This window comes from Cloeon dipterum, chromosome 4 (genome assembly GCF_949628265.1).
Source record: "Cloeon dipterum chromosome 4, ieCloDipt1.1, whole genome shotgun sequence".
Classification (NCBI taxonomy): domain Eukaryota; kingdom Metazoa; phylum Arthropoda; class Insecta; order Ephemeroptera; family Baetidae; genus Cloeon; species Cloeon dipterum.
In genome coordinates this window covers 4,408,079-4,425,881 of record NC_088789.1, presented here as the reverse complement: position 1 = coordinate 4,425,881, position 17,803 = coordinate 4,408,079, and the positions used below count along the sequence as shown (strand labels likewise).

Below are 17,803 nucleotides of genomic sequence, written 5' to 3'. Positions count from 1 at the left end.
CGCTCTTTGTGCTCCTCATCATCGTTCTGTGGTGGCGGATATCCGTTTTCTGCGCTGTAAGGACGACAACTTGTCCGCGCCACGTTAAACCGCGCTATCCAAATAATGCGCCCAGCCGAACTTGCACCGGCCAAATGTGGAGGAAGTCGCACATTTGGCCGCCGCAAACTTTTAGCTGCACAGTCCCAGTTTCATTTATCTTACAAAATAGTTTTGAAGAAAACAAGTTTGGATAGGTAAAAAAAATATAACAGGTGTATTTATTTTTTCTCGGGACATTTCCTTCAAAACATTATTTAAGTAGTGTGACTCAACCCCAAAAGGGTAGACCCTAAACCACCCAAGGTCAGGTATTTGCGGCAAAAGATGAAAAAGGGGGGGTTGTTAAAACTTTTCCCTTTTATAAACTCTTTCAAAGAATTCCTGCACTCTTCAAGACTCTAATTGCTGTCCCCATACTTAAGGAATACAAAAGGACTGATTTTGACGGATGTACGCAACGCACAACATCAATACAGGTGAAAATTGTTTTCTCCCCTGGTGCAGGGGGTCAGAGCTGGCCAATTTGCCGTTCTCAAACCACGAAAATGACTAATCGCCTCTCTCCAAAGATAAATTCCTCGGCGTTTTTGCTTTGTTGATGCTCCAATTTTAGCCTGGGTCTGCGTCAAACCTACTGTGAGAAAAATCTATTTAGCAACACACCCGAGTGCGCGCGTCCAGTATTTTTGAGCGCGCGCTAATTTTACCCGCGCGTTAATTGTTGCGGTCAGCCTTGATTTGGCTGACGAGTTAAAAAAGCTTGTCAAAAATGTGTATTTTTATCAGGGTCCGGAATATACCCATGTCCAGACTGACAAGGGTTGAAAAATGACCTGCTGTCAATTGATGAGATTTCAAACGATATTTTTCACTAAAGAATTTTATTTAATGGCATAATTTATTTAATAGTTTATTCCTCTACCAAAGTCATTTTACAATATAATTGCTTTCAAGTTGGGAATATTTAAAGATTTGCAATTCATGAGACTGTTTCTTTAAAAGCTATTAACAGCAAAGCTAAACAGAAAAAAAACTAGAAAGGCCGCCTAAAAATCATTCTCAAAACCAAGAACGTCTAAAACCGAAAGTGTGTTAGTGAATTTGTTGTCTTACATGTTGAAATTGTCTATTATATTAGCAAACATCTGGAAAAACATATAAAATGTGTTTAAAACATCGAGTTTCCTCTTATGCTGTAAATTTTAACTCAAAACAAATGTAGACATCCCTAAATGTTTAATCTTACATAACTCTATTTTGCAATCCCTTTCTAGAAAGAATCAAAAGATAGTAATATTATATACTGGTGGGCTAATTCAAGGGAGGAAGAATATTTGAATCTAAGTTTATGTTTGAACTAATTTGTCCAGTTGAAGTACTTATCAATCAAAGCCAGGACCTAATGCTGCATATTTTCACCGTAGAAAAATTCTCACGTGAACTCAGATTGTCATGGACACGCGAAGAAGGCGAAGACAAATTTCCTCCCTGGAAACAGCAAACAGAGATAAAGGGTCACGCGCGCTAAGTGAGCAATGCTCGCAGCAGTAAGAGGAACCAAAGGCGAACACACCCTTCAAGTGACGCGCACAAATTCCCAGCGCACTTGCCAAATTCAATATTTTCGCGTGTGCGGCATTAAAATGTTAGGCGCGACGTGAACTTCCTGCGAGCGTCTAGCCACTATAATGCACACGCACCTCCAGAATTAAACCGCGCGAGATCGGCGGTCTCGGACGCACGGACGAACTGTCTATTTCAGCGGCGGCAGCGAGCGAGTGCTCTGCTCGGGTTTATTTTCATTTGCATACGCGGAAAATCGAACAGCTCCGCATTTTGAAGGCTCCGCGATCCGCGCGCGTGTGACTCACCGATGCGGCTTTTAACCGTGGCAACTCGAAATGTGCTGAAAATAAATTAAACAACAGCTTGCCAAGCATCACTTTTGTTTGGCCTGTGTCACCATTTCCACGTGCATTTCATTGTTTTTAAGCGAACGAGGAAAAGATCTGTTCCTTTTTTCTCTCTGAAAGCCAGATTGAGCCAAAATGGACAGCTTGTTGTCTCTTCAAATAGCCTTGCAGTTCGTCGGGTTTTTTTGAACTTTTATTGTTATTGTTACGTAATACATCAAATAAAAATTTTCCCATCCCTTAATTCTTGCCAAACGTTCAATTTAAACCATGATGTTAAACCTTCTATTATCATCGCCTTTTGACTCGATTCTTAAAGAAACAACCCTTGCTTGCCGACTCACAAAGTATGGGAGAGGTAATGTGTCAAAATTAAATCACGCCGGGGATCCTCACTAAGAAAAATGATATTGTGTCGGTGCAACCTGCAGACAACTGTTGGATGCAGCCCCTCTCTCAGTGGCAGTGGCATTAGAAGGTTTTTTATTGAGCCAGACTCGCATTATGGGGAGAAAAAAACTAGCGACTACCACGCACCCTCCCCCTATCAAATTGTGTATACCGCTGCGATGCTTTTGATGCCACTGGAGCGAGCCCAACACGCCAGGAGCAGCTATGGGGGGCAAACTAATTCCTGTTATCTTAAATTTACTCGTAAATTTAGTTTCCACATATGTGCGCCTGCAGGGACTGCACTAACGAAAAAACACACGTGCACTCTGGGAACTTGAGTGTTTTTTTCATCATAATTTGCGGTGCTGCTAAATCATGCACGGGGTGTCTGCTTTTCAAAACCCTTGCAAGTGTCACTTGAGACTTTATTATAACCAGCTGTGGCCTAACTATTTTATTTCATTGCTCTTTTTCCAATTAGCTAAGTAGAATTAAATCAATGCTTAAGGCTCTGATGTTGACGATTGATCAATTATTAAACCATACAAACTGATAAATAAAAATATCTAAATTAATTCCACAAGATCTACCAAGTCCTCGGTAGTATAGTGGTCAGTATCCCCGCCTGTCACGCGGGAGACCGGGGTTCGATTCCCCGCCGGGGAGACTTTTTGTCTCAATCCCATGTAGAAGACATGTTCAGATCTAAATGCAGTCCATTTTTAATTCAAACACGTGCGGAGCGTATCTTAAAGTTAAATTACGATGAACCATAAACAATTTATAGGACAAAATTCTGATGTTTTTTGTTAAGAGACTTAAATAATCTTGACTGATTAATCTCATGCGTCAAGTGAACATGGATGATTCATATGGTGAACATCACAAACATAATATCAAATTCAATTGTGTTCATTTGTTTGACGTTTTTATCTTGCTCATTGTTTCATAATAATCTTCTTGATCATCGCTTGAACCAAGAAACCAATTTTTTGGCATTTAATAATTTCCAAAATAAAAAAGTAATGGATTAAATTACATATGTGGCGCGTGGTGAAGATTTAAAAAACCAATGATTCTAAAAGTATATATGATGCAGGTTAAAAACATATAAATTTACCATCAGCAGGCTTTTGTGGATTCAATAAAATTAGGTTTGTTTACACAAATCTCCAAGGAAATAAAGAAAACAAACAACGAAGTCATCAATCTCGGCCACAGGTAAAAAGCGAGGGTGGCTCGCGTTTCAAAAGAGGAACGTGCGATTAATTAATTGCGACGTTGTAATTATGCTGTCAAGAAAGAGAGATATAACGCACACGCACAAGTTGCCGCCACTAGAAACCCACGTGGTCAAAAAGGCAATCATTACACGCAGTTAGGTTTAGTTTCGGGGAGGCGGAAGAGCGAGAAGATGCTGCCTGCCCTTGGCTAGATCCATTTCACAAATTCCCTGCCTCCGGGGCGCAGAAGAAGAATTGGATTTCAAGCACGCAGCGGTGTTTTTTCCTCCCTGCGTGAATTTGAAAGCGGTGGAATGCGGGCTCTCATCCTCGTAGGGGGAACCTGGCAACCCACGCTGCCTGAAAGGATCGTCTTTTACGCGGACAGGGTGGAAGAGGGTGTTGAATTTCGGGGCAGCTGCACATGTGCAACCAACCTGTTTTGTTGGTGGAAACACACTGCAAACGCTCGATGGTGCGAGGTGCAGGCTTTCATAGAGGTGCACGAACAGCAATAGTCACTGCAATTTGTCAGAGTAAATCTAATCTAGCCAGCTGACGAACAAATCTCTGGCACGGTAATTGATTATAATTCATTCAAATTTTGTTTGGCTTGTTAAAATTTGAGATTTGCCACTTTTAATAACAATAATGAATTCTATTTTACAGTACATATACCAAAAGTGTACGTATAAGGTTTCATCGTTGTCCCACTCAACTCATTTTCTTAATATCACATTTTTCAAGTAATGTTATGATAGTTTGCCACAAAATTTAAACTAGGCACAAAATGGAATGAGCTATTCGAATACAGTGTGATAACCGTGCCACGCATGTTGTTTCTGGTAAACACATGTCTGTCAGTAAAAAAGGTGCAATTTTGCTATTTTTTATTAGTATTTTTGAGAGAATGGGTTCTAAATATATCCTTGGTTTTAAATATGAATTTTCTACTTGCTTGTACGGTCAGGAATAAACGAAATTTTTTAAAATAGAGAAAACAGACCAATAATAGAATGAATTGAAGTACCGGATTGCTCTCGGTGGAAAAATTCTCTAAAATCTTGAGTAAAACAATCAGACTGCGAAAATTAATGCATGTGATTTATTTTAACTGGCTAGCAACACAGAAACGAACAAATTAGTGCCGTTGACAACTGTGACATCTAACCGACTAACTTAATGTTAATTTTGAGCTTTGATGGGTTTTGTCCGCGCCTCTCCGTTTGAGGTCCAACATGTGGTATACTACAAATCCCCTCCTGCGGAATAATATAAAGCACTGCATCAACGCACACAAAGGGGGTTCTCATATGGGATAGAAGCAGGTGATAAAGCCGCTCATCACATGCATTTAATTACACTGGCCAGCTATGGGCGTAATGTTATTATTCCTCAGGTGGATAAGTTTTTATATCGCAGCGGCTTCTTGGGCAGAAGGAAAGAAAATGAGAGAATCTGTAGGCGAGATGAGCGTATTTTTAGACTGCTTTTCCTTCCGAGGGTAAATTTGCGCAGCAGCAAGGTGTAATTATGACGGACGGTACGGGCGGGCGGGAGGAAGCAACCGGGATCTGCCGCTCGGAAAAATTTTAATCTCCGGTCCAGAAAAGGGTTTGCAGGGCGCAGGATTTGATATTCTTCCGTGTCTCGGGGTTTATTATTGGATAACCTATTTTTAATTATGAGAGAACGGAGGGAATTCCACCAGTTGGTCTCTTCTCGTTTTGTCGAGATGTCGGCAGCGTTGAAAATATTCATGACGCTGCTTCCTTCCTTGTTTCTCTTGGTATTCACTATATTAAAAGGATGAGGAGCGGCTTTCCAATTATGCATCACACAAGAACTGAACTCCCTCACATTGTTAGTCGGTTCAAAATTTAGTGTGAATAAGGATTAGATGAGCAGAAATTGTCGTCCTTGTTCAATTTAAAAATACACATAGGAATTATTTTTTTAAGGTTTCTTGTTTTCTGCTGATTCTTTTTTCCAGAAGTTAGACCAGCCATTGCACCGAAGATACGCAAATAAAGTGAAATTCCAAAAAATCCGAAAAAAAGTTTAATTATAATTTTTAGAATAAAACAAAAGTGAGAGAACCCCAATCTAAAAATAATATGTATTATCAGATCTCTATTAATTAATCTCTGATGTTTTACGTGTGGTGAACACTCTTTAACGACATCGATTTTTTAGCTGCTGTATTTCAAACTAAATGTGAAAAAAACATATTTCTTGTTTCAAGAGAAACGCATCCCTTGCAAGATAATATATATATATATATATATATATATATATATATATATATATATATATATATATATATATATATAATACGCTATTTGCAAAATTTTACAAATAGCGTAAAATACATGACATGAAGGATCTACTCGATCATATCAAACACTGCCAATTGTTTGTCACTTATTATTTATTTATTCCTCTAACATCATATTATGCATAAAAAAGAGAGAGAAAAGGCACAAAAAAGCAAACACAAAAAACTTTTGCCGTGCTTAAGTAACGAAACCTATTTTTTATTATTATTATGATTTTTTTTTTTTTTTTTTTTGAGGGTAAACATTGAACTTTACCAAATCCTCTACAAGAATATAGGACTACCCATCATTATTTAATTGTACCGAAGACTAAAAAGGTTGACGTGACATATTTATGAGTCACAAGACGAGACAGGTATCGAATTTCGACAATCTTTTGTTAGAGAGCCTCTTGATTTTTCGGTCAATTATTTACGAATCAGACCTTATCTATTTATTTCAAAATCTCTCAGAGAAACTTCTTGAAAAATCAGTGAATAGACCTTTTCAAGGAAAAAAATATAAGGATTAGACAAGCAGAAATTGTCAACCTTGTTCAATTTAAAAATACGCATAGGAACTATTTTTGAAGGTTTAAAAATTCCATGTTGCAAAATCGAAACGAAAAAGATTTATTTATAGCGTTAATTATTTATTTTAGAGTTCACTGTCCTAATTATTCGGTCTTCCCTACTCTTCCCTAACCATAAGGTACACAGAAAAATAAATGTTTTAACTGCTGAGATCTCTGTTAGTTAAATAAATTTAATCTCTGATGTTTTGCGTGTGTGGTGAACACTCCTTCACGACAATGATTTTTAACAGCTGCATTTCAAACTAAATACGAAGAAAAAAACAGACCGAAAAGACAAATTTTAGTCCTTTAATAAACTCAAACTGCATTCTTGAGACGCTTTTAGGTCTCTGTTGGTATTAATCATGGTTAATTAAATGGTCTAACAGAAGAACTTATTTAATCAGCTCTGGCTCAAGATCACAAAAGTACTCGGGTCAGTAGCTTCACCTAAAACACACATTCCTGGCGTTTCAAAAACCTTCTTCTTCCTGATAAGTAGGATGGAACCTCGATTTACGAAAAAAATTCAATTGTGTCGAATACACCTGCACGATGATGAAAAACGTTGAACAAGTGAAGCACTCTCGCTTCCAAAGTGCATCACGCAACCCATTGGAGTCCATTAAAATGCCAGAGATGACTGCACATTCGTAACTTTCCAAATCTGCGCCAACAATTTGCATAAACGTGCACGCAGCAGCTGAAAGCCATCATCATCATCGTCCGAAGAGGCAAAAGCAAGCAAGCAAAAAAATTAATAGGATGTGTGTAATGACCCAGTTGCGAGAGCAGTCAGTTTTTCTCAAGTGAAAGGGTTCATCTCTCGCGCTCGCGGCTGGATTGAGGTGCACTATGATTTTTTCCTCGCTGCTCTCGCGTGCATCGAAGGACATTCTCACTCGCTCCTCTCACTCGCAATCGCCACCGCTCATGTTGCCGAGCTATAGTTGTCTGGATTTTTATTTCAGGAACTGCAGTGGCAATAAAACAAGCCGGAGCAGCGGTGATGAGTGCCGGGGATGCCGCTTCACACACACACATGTGTATTAGTTAGGTGTTACATCACGCGCGCCTCACTGTGTGTGTAATACATTAAAAGCGAACGGCAGTGTTTCCTATACAACACAGCAACTCGGCGCGCACAAAAAGAAACACAGACTCATCCTCAGCACGCGGGTCAAAATGTGGCAATCCTTTCCATCTCGAAATTGTTGTGCTCACAATCGCAGCACCTTCTATAACAGCACAATAGTGAAATCATCAAGAGCCAGCTGCGCGAATGCAAGTCGCGATTGATCAAATTAGTGATCCCTGCGTGGACCCATGCGTTCAAATTATTTTCGTTCGACTATTTACTGATGGGATCTAAAAATAACACCTCAAATCTTCTATGAGTAACTAACTGTGCTTCTTATTATAGGTGACATCAGTTCAAGGATCGTTTCTACTCTCTTGCTATCTCTGCTGTCGTCACTGAGTGCGAGTCCTTTGCATCTCTTTCTATTTATTGGTGAAGACGATTAATTTGCTTTGTGCATTGTGATTTCAAATTTTCATGCTAGAAAGATGCTTTATCCAGCAAATATCACATTGTACACACTTTTAATGACTCTGCTGTAGTGACACATCTCTATTTCCAAATTTGATCGATTGTTACTTATCTCATTGTCAGAAGGCAAAAGCAATCTTACTAATTATTGACATGTATTGTTATCAGACTTTTATTTATAACATTTGTTACAAATTATGAAGGCTTATTTAAATACGAGGCCGTCTAGGGGGATGATGATTCTTTAATTCAATTACTAAATTAACCCCATGAACTCTAGAAGGGCGCCGTAATTGGAAATCGGCATGATAATTTTGGGCCAGATGGGAACGTTCCGCGGATTCGATCAGTCAGTCTTCGGCACCCTGAAGCCGGGCACAGACTAGAATGTCCCGACCGAGTTTTTTTTTATTTAAAAGATTTTAAAATTGGGGAAATTCCCAAAACGGAATAAGTGGAAATTTCTAATTTGCTTTCACACTTAACCGATCATGGCAAACTTATACAAACCTTCCCTCGCAAACGGGTAAAATTTGAATATTTAAATCAATTCAACTAAAAATTATATGTTGAAAAAAGTTTATATTACTCCTGTAAATTTTTAAAACATTTCACAATTTTAATTTGTTCTGAATTTGTATAAGGTTTATACGTATATAAACTTCAGACATTCATTTTTAACTGTTAAAAAACTTGAGCTAATTTAGTGCAAATATCATGCAACTCATAATCAATTAACTTAGTCAACAACGGCATCATTAATTGAATGTTAAAGCCACCGCATTGTTGCATACCAAGTTGATTTGCATTTTAATAATTCATTCACGGAACATCTCAATTTGTGTGGGTGTGTTTGCTAAGCGCCGAGAATGACAACTCCGTTGATAGAATGAGTGTCAAGCAAATTAAAGAGTGCGGAATCGCGACCTTCATGCGTGCGTTGCGTGAAATTGTGGAAGTGAGCAACGGATCCAGTACCTGGATGTTCAAAGCACCGTCAAAATTCCGTGAAAATTAGGCTTGTTTTTTCGCACCCACCTTTTGCCTTGGGTTGTTTGTTGTAAATTTTATGGGGCCAACCGTGCAAACACAAAAGCGCCCGCTGACAATGTCGTAGGAAGACATTCCACCGTGTGGACAAAACTGTATTCTGGGTACCAGGGTGAGAGCATGCATGCCAATAATAGACCTGGGAGGTTGTGCACATAGAACGATGAAAGACTCCCTGAGCGAGAGGAGATTTACTCTCGAGCCTCTGACAGACAATCTTTACAAGCGAGGCAATATAATACGCACTAAAAGAGCTGCTGCAATAGAAAGCGGGTTTCCATCCTTCCAATAATACACGCATATAAATGAAGCACAAAGCACCCTATGGCCTCGTATGGGCGTTACCTTTGATGTCGTCTATTATTGCCGCTCAGGAAAGGCTTAATTTGTTCGCCTTTGCTCTGCATCGCGTTTGTTAGGAAAATGCAAAACGTCTTCTTTCCCACGGCGAGCAACGTCTCAAGACAGGAAGGAGCGCAAAAAAAATAATAAATCGGCCAGTTACTTATTGTACAAACAGCCGGTGTGAACGTATTCCTGTCGCAACGTCGAACACTGTAACGTTCAACCCTTTGCCATCGTCTCCGTTTCCAATCGGAGCAGTTGTCTCCGATGAAATAATACCTGCGGGCCCTCGTGGGGCATTGCGCTAGCTCCTGCCACTCGGCACGGCAAAAAAAAACCGTGGACACGCGGAGAGCTCGTGGTGTGTGTGTATGTGTATTATTGGTTATGCAACAGGGCAGGCGGTTGATATACTTTATTTCCACTCGTTGCATACAATAAGGCGTTGCCCGGCCGCCGAGAAATGAATTTTAAGGAAGTGAGCAGCACAGTGACCCACAATTGCCGCACGCGCCTTTTTAATCCGTCTTGTTGAGGCGTCCGCAGGCGTTGAAATTTACTCGCTTTTCGTTCGTACATATATTACACACTCACACACTCAGTGCAAGAAGAAAAGGAAACGGACGTTGTGTAAAATTTTTGCCCTCGGAGCTAAAAGCAAGCAATCCGTTTACGAGTAATCAGGTCATATCATTTTGCTCGGAGGAACAAATGTGGGTATCCGATCGCTTGCACCACTCAATTTGCTCTAATTTTTCAAATTTCTTTTTGTGGGTGTTTACTATTTGGGGTGCAAAAGTCTGAGGTTTTCTATGACGGTCTCTTATGCATCTATCAAAGTAAAATATTAATTGAAATTGGACTAATGTTCTTGTGAAATTTATATCAGGACTTCCTTTCTGACAGCACGACTGGTTTAATTTTAAAAACAAAGCCTATTAGCAATGACATTGGACAATTTTAACGTTGCTCAACTTTTGGGACATTCGTGATGAGAAAGAAAATTTTATTCGGTTTAGATGGGATCCTTTTAAAAGTCAGAAAATCATTTCCCCACTTTTAAGGCTGAAAATGAGTATGGAATGCGTCAAGGGTTTCACAGTTTCAGAAAAGCCTAAACGCCCCCAAGCAATACCTCCAAGAAATACAAAGAAAATGAAACTGATAGAGTATATGTACATTAAAAAATCAACGCCAGACTACGCAATCTCAGGAAAGTCATATGAAAAGTTTTGACGGATGTTTCAAACTTTAAAAATATTTGAGTTTATTACAGTGGTGTGAACATAAATAAACTGGCAAGAAATGTGACATAGCTGAATTTAAAGCTGGTTAAAAACTCTTGGAAGCACCAATCTTTGAGCATTTTCTTTTGAAAATTGTCTTTTTCAACGTCAAATAATTGGTTTTAAATCATAATGTTTTATGGTAGACCAGCTTTATATCACGTTTGCTTAAATAATTTAGTAATTGCGGGTTCAAGTACAGTAATTTAAAACACTACTTCAAATTGTGAGTTTAAACATCAGCACACTTTGGGGAATTTTTTTCAGACCCACTGTAGTCATTTAGTACAAGGACCAGGATTCAAGATATAAATTTCCTACTACAAAATTAAAAAGTAAGGAGGAAAATAATGCTCGCCCGCATATAGGAGGTGAGCCAAACTAGCAGGCAAGTGAGTGCGCGCACAACGAGTTATAGGTGAAGTTATGAAAGTTTGTGCTGTACTGTGTGTGAGTGTGATTTAGTGAAAGTGTTTCAGATAGAGCAAGAGGGGCCGACCGGCCGACGCGTTGGTTGGCTCATCATTCATTTGAATGCTGCTGGATCGAGACCTTATCGGAAACTTGGTCAACATGTTTCGAGTAAAGAGCTAGCCCGTCTCGTCGTAATTATTATACACGCCGCCGCCACTGCTGCTATGCTGCCGCCCGAGTGAATGTATGTGTGTGTGTGTGTGTGTGCTGCCGAGGAAGTTGAAATATTATTATGAAAACGCCAGCATCCCAAACTTTATCTTATTTCTCAAACTAGTTTGCGGTCGTGAGGAAGTAATTATTTATTAATGTGCGGCCGCCGCCGCGCAGAAAGAGCAGAGCATCTTTTCGCTCTCATCTGCGTGGCGCATGATGGGAAAGGCTTTTCATCTCTCGGTTGACATGTAATTAGCGAGCAATTAGATTCCCTTTCTCAATTTCGGAACTTTAGTAATCTAAACAAGATGGGTTTGTAAGTGGCGCTGTTATTTTTTTATGGTAGCTCCGAGGTGTGAATTAAATTAGCCAAATTAGAAGGGTCGCCCTAGTTTAGAAATTTACTCTGAAACAAAACTTAAAGTTTCATAAACCTATGAGTAGTGGAATAGTGGACGAGAGGATTTCTTGTTTTAAAAGAAACGCATCCCTTGCAAGAGCAAGATAATATATCAAGAGAAGAAAAGGAAATTTATGACACAAAAAAAGCAATGCGAGAAAAATTTTACAAATAGCGTAAAAAACTTGAAAGATCTGCTGGTCTGTATTATCAAAACCTACCATTGTTTGTCCCTTGAAACACAAAACAAAATATATTTCATTTGCCGTAACGAAACCTTTTTTGCCTTTTGAGAGTAAACAATGAACTCTCCCAAATCCTCTACATAAATAGTGAGGATATAGAATTGACATTTGACGTGTAATTGTAACACTAAAGGTTGACGTGACATAACATATGAGTTGCATCGAATCTTTTTCCTGAGGGCCTTTCGATTTTTCGGTCAACAATTCACGAATGAGACCTTGACCATTTATTTCAAAGTCTTTTAGAGAAACTTCTTAAAATATCAAATAAAAGACCTTTTCAAGGAACAAATGCCCGCTGGGGCTCTTGTTTTATTTATTTATCTGTTTCTTTGTTCACAAGTCCAGAAATCAGCTCCAGCTCTAAAATAACCCAGGGTAGACTTTATTTATGTCCCACCCGATCACAATTTTTTTAAGAATTTCAGTCATTGAAATCAATGAAAAATATGCAATGCTTCGAAACTACAAGATAAAAAGGTACGAAAACCGGTTGAGTTCCTGTCCAAATCAAGATCGTCGGAATTACAGTTCAAAGGCGCGAAAAAATCATGTCGAACACATTAAATGAGTTCCGCCATAAAAACTGGACGTTTGCGCAGCAAAGCCGTAAACGACTGAATTGGGCGAGGGCGTTTGTGCACGATTTATGCACCATCGGCCACGGGGCAACTTTTAGCAAATTATCCAGCGAGATTGTGAAGAAAAAAGAACGGCCGGTTGAAACAAAACGAGAGCCACAGCGACGGGCTATGCAATAAATCCCGAGGCGCAAAACTTTCACTCTCCTGCAGCTCCAGCACCTGACTGCTGACGGATTGATGTAAGAACACATTCAACTCGTTTGTATGCACATGAGCCATAACTGGAATAATGAGTGTGTGTGCCCCCGAACCGCACAAGTGTTTTCAAATATGCCGGCTGTTCTTTTCGCAAAAATTATAAGAGACTTCAAACTGTCTTGCTTTTTTTGCACGCATTTAACATTTAAAATCATTACATTTTTTGCGACAAGTTGGGTTGACGAAACGTAAAGCTGCTGGAGGACAACGAGAAATTGAACCTAAATTAAAATAAACAATGAGGAGCGATATGATATGTACTTCTGTTTGTGTTTATGTGTGGCAAATACACGGACGCGGAAACAGTATGCCCGTGGCTATTTCTAACAAGGAAACGCTTGCGCGGAAATTTGCTGATGTGCGGAATCCACCGACGCTTGAGCAAGGTTGCACAACTCTGCAGCCACTTGTGCTGGAATTCGGAATTGGATAATTGGAGGAAACTCTAATGCATAATTGAAATATTCAACTTGGGAAATACAAAAATGCCATTAATTTTTTTTGGGATAAAAGTAACATGTTTTAATTTATAGCAGGTATCAACTCTATATAGTCTTTTCTTGCGTGGGGCAAGAATGTATTACTAAATTTGAAACTTTCTTTAAAGCACTTTATCCGTTGTGTATGTTGTATTTTAGTTAATTGTGAGTTTTACAATATAATTATTTCAACAAAGTGTGTAATGTACCTATGCTATTTTAGCAAGTATAAAATAATTTTCGAAATTCAAAACTAGCTTTTCCTCAGGTTCTTGACTAAAGGCTTGTTGCCAAGGTCGGTCATCCTCTCTCGGTAATAAATTTAGTAAATTTACATCGGCAAAGGTACATTACAAGAGCCCCTCTTCTCTTAAACACTGCATTTTTTATGACATCAAGTATGGGGAAATTTGCTGTGTAATTGGCACCAATATGGAAACGTTGATAGATGATAGATTTCAATTAAGGTAAAAGGAAATAGGAGGTTGTCATACTTTTTTAGTTGATATTAAAATCTGCTTCCTCGGTAAAATTTGAGCTATTTATTTTACCGAATTTCTATACACCAAGGCAGCTGCATTTAAGTTAGTATAATATGACTATTCGCACCTAAATAGGATAGAAATAACATGCAGCCCTTAAATTCACTCCTAATTCGATAATGGTATAAAAATTAATATCTTCAACATTTTTTCTGGATTTCAATGAACATAGGGAAGATTATCAACTGCCATATCTGCCGTGGCCTGCAGTTACTCTATTGCATAGTTGAATATGTATTAAACTTGCGCAATATAAAAAGCTGTTGATATTTTTTGGGAAATAAAAATAACTTGTTATAATTGATAGCAGGTAGCAACTCTAGTCTATCTTGCATTTTTCTAATTGATAGCGTGGGTTAAAATTTATGACAAAATTCGAAGCTTTCTTTACAACACATCCGTTGTATTTTATGTGAGTGTATGTTTTACATTATCCATTACTCCGTGGCCTGCAGATACGTACCTAGCTTAGAATTTTTAAAAGAACAGTTCTTCAAGAAATATTGAACCACGTCTCTTTTAACAATTATGATCAAATTTGAATGTATTTGTCTAAATATGGCAATGTATGGGGAAAATAGCCCTGCAGAACAATAATAAAGATCACTTTGAAACGAATTTAGGTGCGAATAGTGCCACACTTATAATATAAGTTAAAAAATCTTTTGACCCAAATTCTGTTTCAAATAATTTGCTATTGAAATTTCGTGTGTCAGACGATTATTGTATCAGTTCTAGTAGAAAAAGTTTATCATCTATTGATTATACCATTAAATATGTTAATATTTATATGGTGATACAAACGTTCTAGCGTTGCCACGCAAGTGCGATTGTTCTTTGTTAGTTAAGTTTTTCAATGCATGATTAAGATAATGGAGCTCTAAAATATTTTAAGGTCTTTAAGAGTGGTATTTAAATATTTAGCTGATGAACACGAAGCCGCAGTGGAAATAGAAATAACACTCGCTTGTATAATTCTGAAGGGAAAGACGATCTATGAAAAGTTAAGTCTCCCATTTCTGAAAACAAGCAGGAAAATTGCGACCTAGCACCAGGAATCGTATTAAAACAGTGTGCGTGTGCTGATTAATCATAAAATTCTTTCCGTCATGCCATATCACACTCATCCAATATCTGCTGCAGCTGCTGACGGTGTATCATCTGCGCGTTCACATTATCTTACCTCCGCGCTTTTCTTTCTCTTTGCGCCACACGCGCCTTTAATAATTCCGAATCTGCGAGCGATTTTTAGTCGTCGCCGACCCGTCAGATAAGATAAACAATTAAGAGCCTGGAGGCGACAATATTGTGTGTCAATTGCTGCAAGTGTTGCAGGATGCATGACGATTTATCCGCGGCAGCTAGCACGACTCTTTCCATACATTCGAACAACAGCGCACACATCACGCTTTTCACACTCTGATTTTTCCGCGCTGAATTGCTCGACACGAGCTACCGTGCGAGACGCAAAGGTCATCACCGCAGCCGCTTTTGTTTTTTCATATTAAAGTTTTCGATAAAAATACGTCCGTCTCAGCGGTTTTCAAGACTGATTTGAATAATCAGCAAGTGAAAAGCGATCACGGACGCAGTGTCGCAACTCTCGAATTATTATAAATGCTATGTGTTTATTGACGCCGTGATACGTGATAAGATTTGAAAGTGAAATTCCTCTGTGATATAATCCTGGTGGCATATTTTTGAAACTAAAGTGGCTGCTGTTGCGCTTAAACGGCATTTTCGTCGCAAATATTCGCGTCGCCGGTAGTTTAAATATTTTTGAAATTACTATCGTGTTTGCTTCGATCTGTTATAAATTGGTATTCGCTGCGATTTGCACAATTTGTCGCAATCATTAACATAAGAATACGGGTACTAATGATAAAATAAAAAATAAAACGATAATTGCAGTGAGAGGATCTCAGGTTAAATGGATTTTTACTATTTTTATACATATATCCTTCTATTAACACATAGCCTCCACAGCTGGGAGGGCTTCAAAAATAAATTGCATCATAGTGCATATAGTAAAAACGTTAGCGGAACAGATTCTTTCGAAACATCTCTTCTTGAATTTTGAGGAGTAAAAAGCTTCTTACAAGAAATACAGAAGTATTTTTATGGCTTTTGAAAAAGTACATTATTAAGTTATGTAGAAATCTCTCAAAAATCATCGACACAGTAAAAATGCCTTTTCAAGATTTTTTTCTAACACCTCAACTCAGTACTTCCCTTATGGCCTCATTGAGTCCCAAATAACACCGCCGGGCAGATAAAATGGGCACCTGAGTGGCTTCAGAGGGGCTTGGGCCAAATTTGATCACCTTTTTGCCTCCATACATACACCAAAGTTTTTTCATTGGCATTTTAAGTTATCCCTTATCTTCAATAATTACTCCTTTCATGGCTAAGATTTCCTCATCTGCTCTATTAAATGTTTTCATCTCGAACTGATTATAAATTGTAAATGTATCTATTGTGATTCTTCGCTTACTGACATGTACCATTTATGCTGGACTGTGTTAAAAACCCCTTTAACATTATCCCAAGCATCCTGTTATAAGAAACGAAATTTTAATTAAGTTGTACACCGATGGTGTCCAATAAATGAATAATAATTATCTTCAATTACAAATTGTAAAATACAGGTATAACTATTTGATGTTTAAACTTGCATTAAATTCTCACAGAGTGCAGCTTACAATTTTAAATACTTGTTTAATTCACGCAAAGTAATCTTTGATACCAAAATTGCTGAAAATTGGTTAACGCTGACGCATTTAAAATATAATTAGAAGTTTGGTAAAATAATCTAGCAGGTCGTTTTTGGGTCCATTTAAATAAACGTTTCTTTTTTCAACTCATTTAACGTTTTCTTTGAAACTCTTGCTATAGATCTATTTATGGACTGAATTTATTACGACCGACATGATAATGCGAATCAGATTTCATTTTGATGTGGAGCGTTCGCAATAATATGCAAATCTCTTCTATACTTATCGCGACAGGCGATTGACCAACCAAGAAATGAGGAAGCTGTGTCACTGAATGAGATGAAAATGCAAATCCCGTCGGCGTGCGGCAATCTGGCATAATGTGCGATCTCCTTTTCCGTATTGGCCTGCGACTCCTCAACTGTCTATGAACGCAACTTGCAACTTCTAACGCTGCCGGAACATTAATTACACGCACATAGCATAGCTTTACACAGAGGGATCGGAACGATAGGGTTTCTGCATACCCGCCGAGAGCCCGTTTGCCTTCAACATTCTCTGCTCCGGCGTTTGCTCGACTACGCGTGCGAAAGGATCGCTTTATACGAGCAAAGTGCACCTTTTTAAAACCAGAACCGCACACGCTTTATTAATCAATAAATTATACGGTGAACGAGAGAGGTGCAATTTACTACGTGCTGCAAGCTATTCGCTTAAGAAGTGAGTTTAATTAGTTATTACTTATACGCATGAAACATCTCAGTGCAATGATGGACAGTAAAGTTAAAATTGTGCTGATGGCACTTGAAATTATTATATTTTGACTTTGCTTCACAATGAGTGAGCAGTCAGTCGTTTTCACAATTCTGTGCAGCAAACAATTTAATTTTGCTAACAATCAAATTTCTGCTAATGAGGGATGTGACCCGTAATAGAGGCTGTCCATTACGAGACAGTGCCATCCTTTTTTTAACATAACAAGCTATTAATCGCGTACAACATTAAACTGTATTAAACTAATCATTTTATACTTCATTGCACTCGTAGCCTCTCATCGTTAATCTATTCTTTCAGTAAATATTTATGTTATTTGAATAAAAAATATAAACATAGAAGAGCTAAAAAAAACTAGGTAGAAATTAATAAAAAACACGTTTGAAAACAATATTGTTTTTTCAATAAAATTTCACTGCTTATGGATGGACTTCTTGATGAATAAATTCTTGAAATTGTATAGTAAATCTTCATGGAAATA

The 17,803-nt window shown here is 38.2% G+C and overlaps 1 non-coding gene across 1 annotated transcript; it reads left to right on the top strand.

The window, feature by feature from the left end:
- The first annotated feature begins 2,942 nt into the window (after positions 1-2,942).
- TRNAD-GUC (transfer RNA aspartic acid (anticodon GUC)) lies at positions 2,943-3,014 on the top strand. Its single transcript has one exon. It is a non-coding gene; the product is annotated as a tRNA-Asp (tRNA).
- Positions 3,015-17,803: the final 14,789 nt, after the last annotated feature.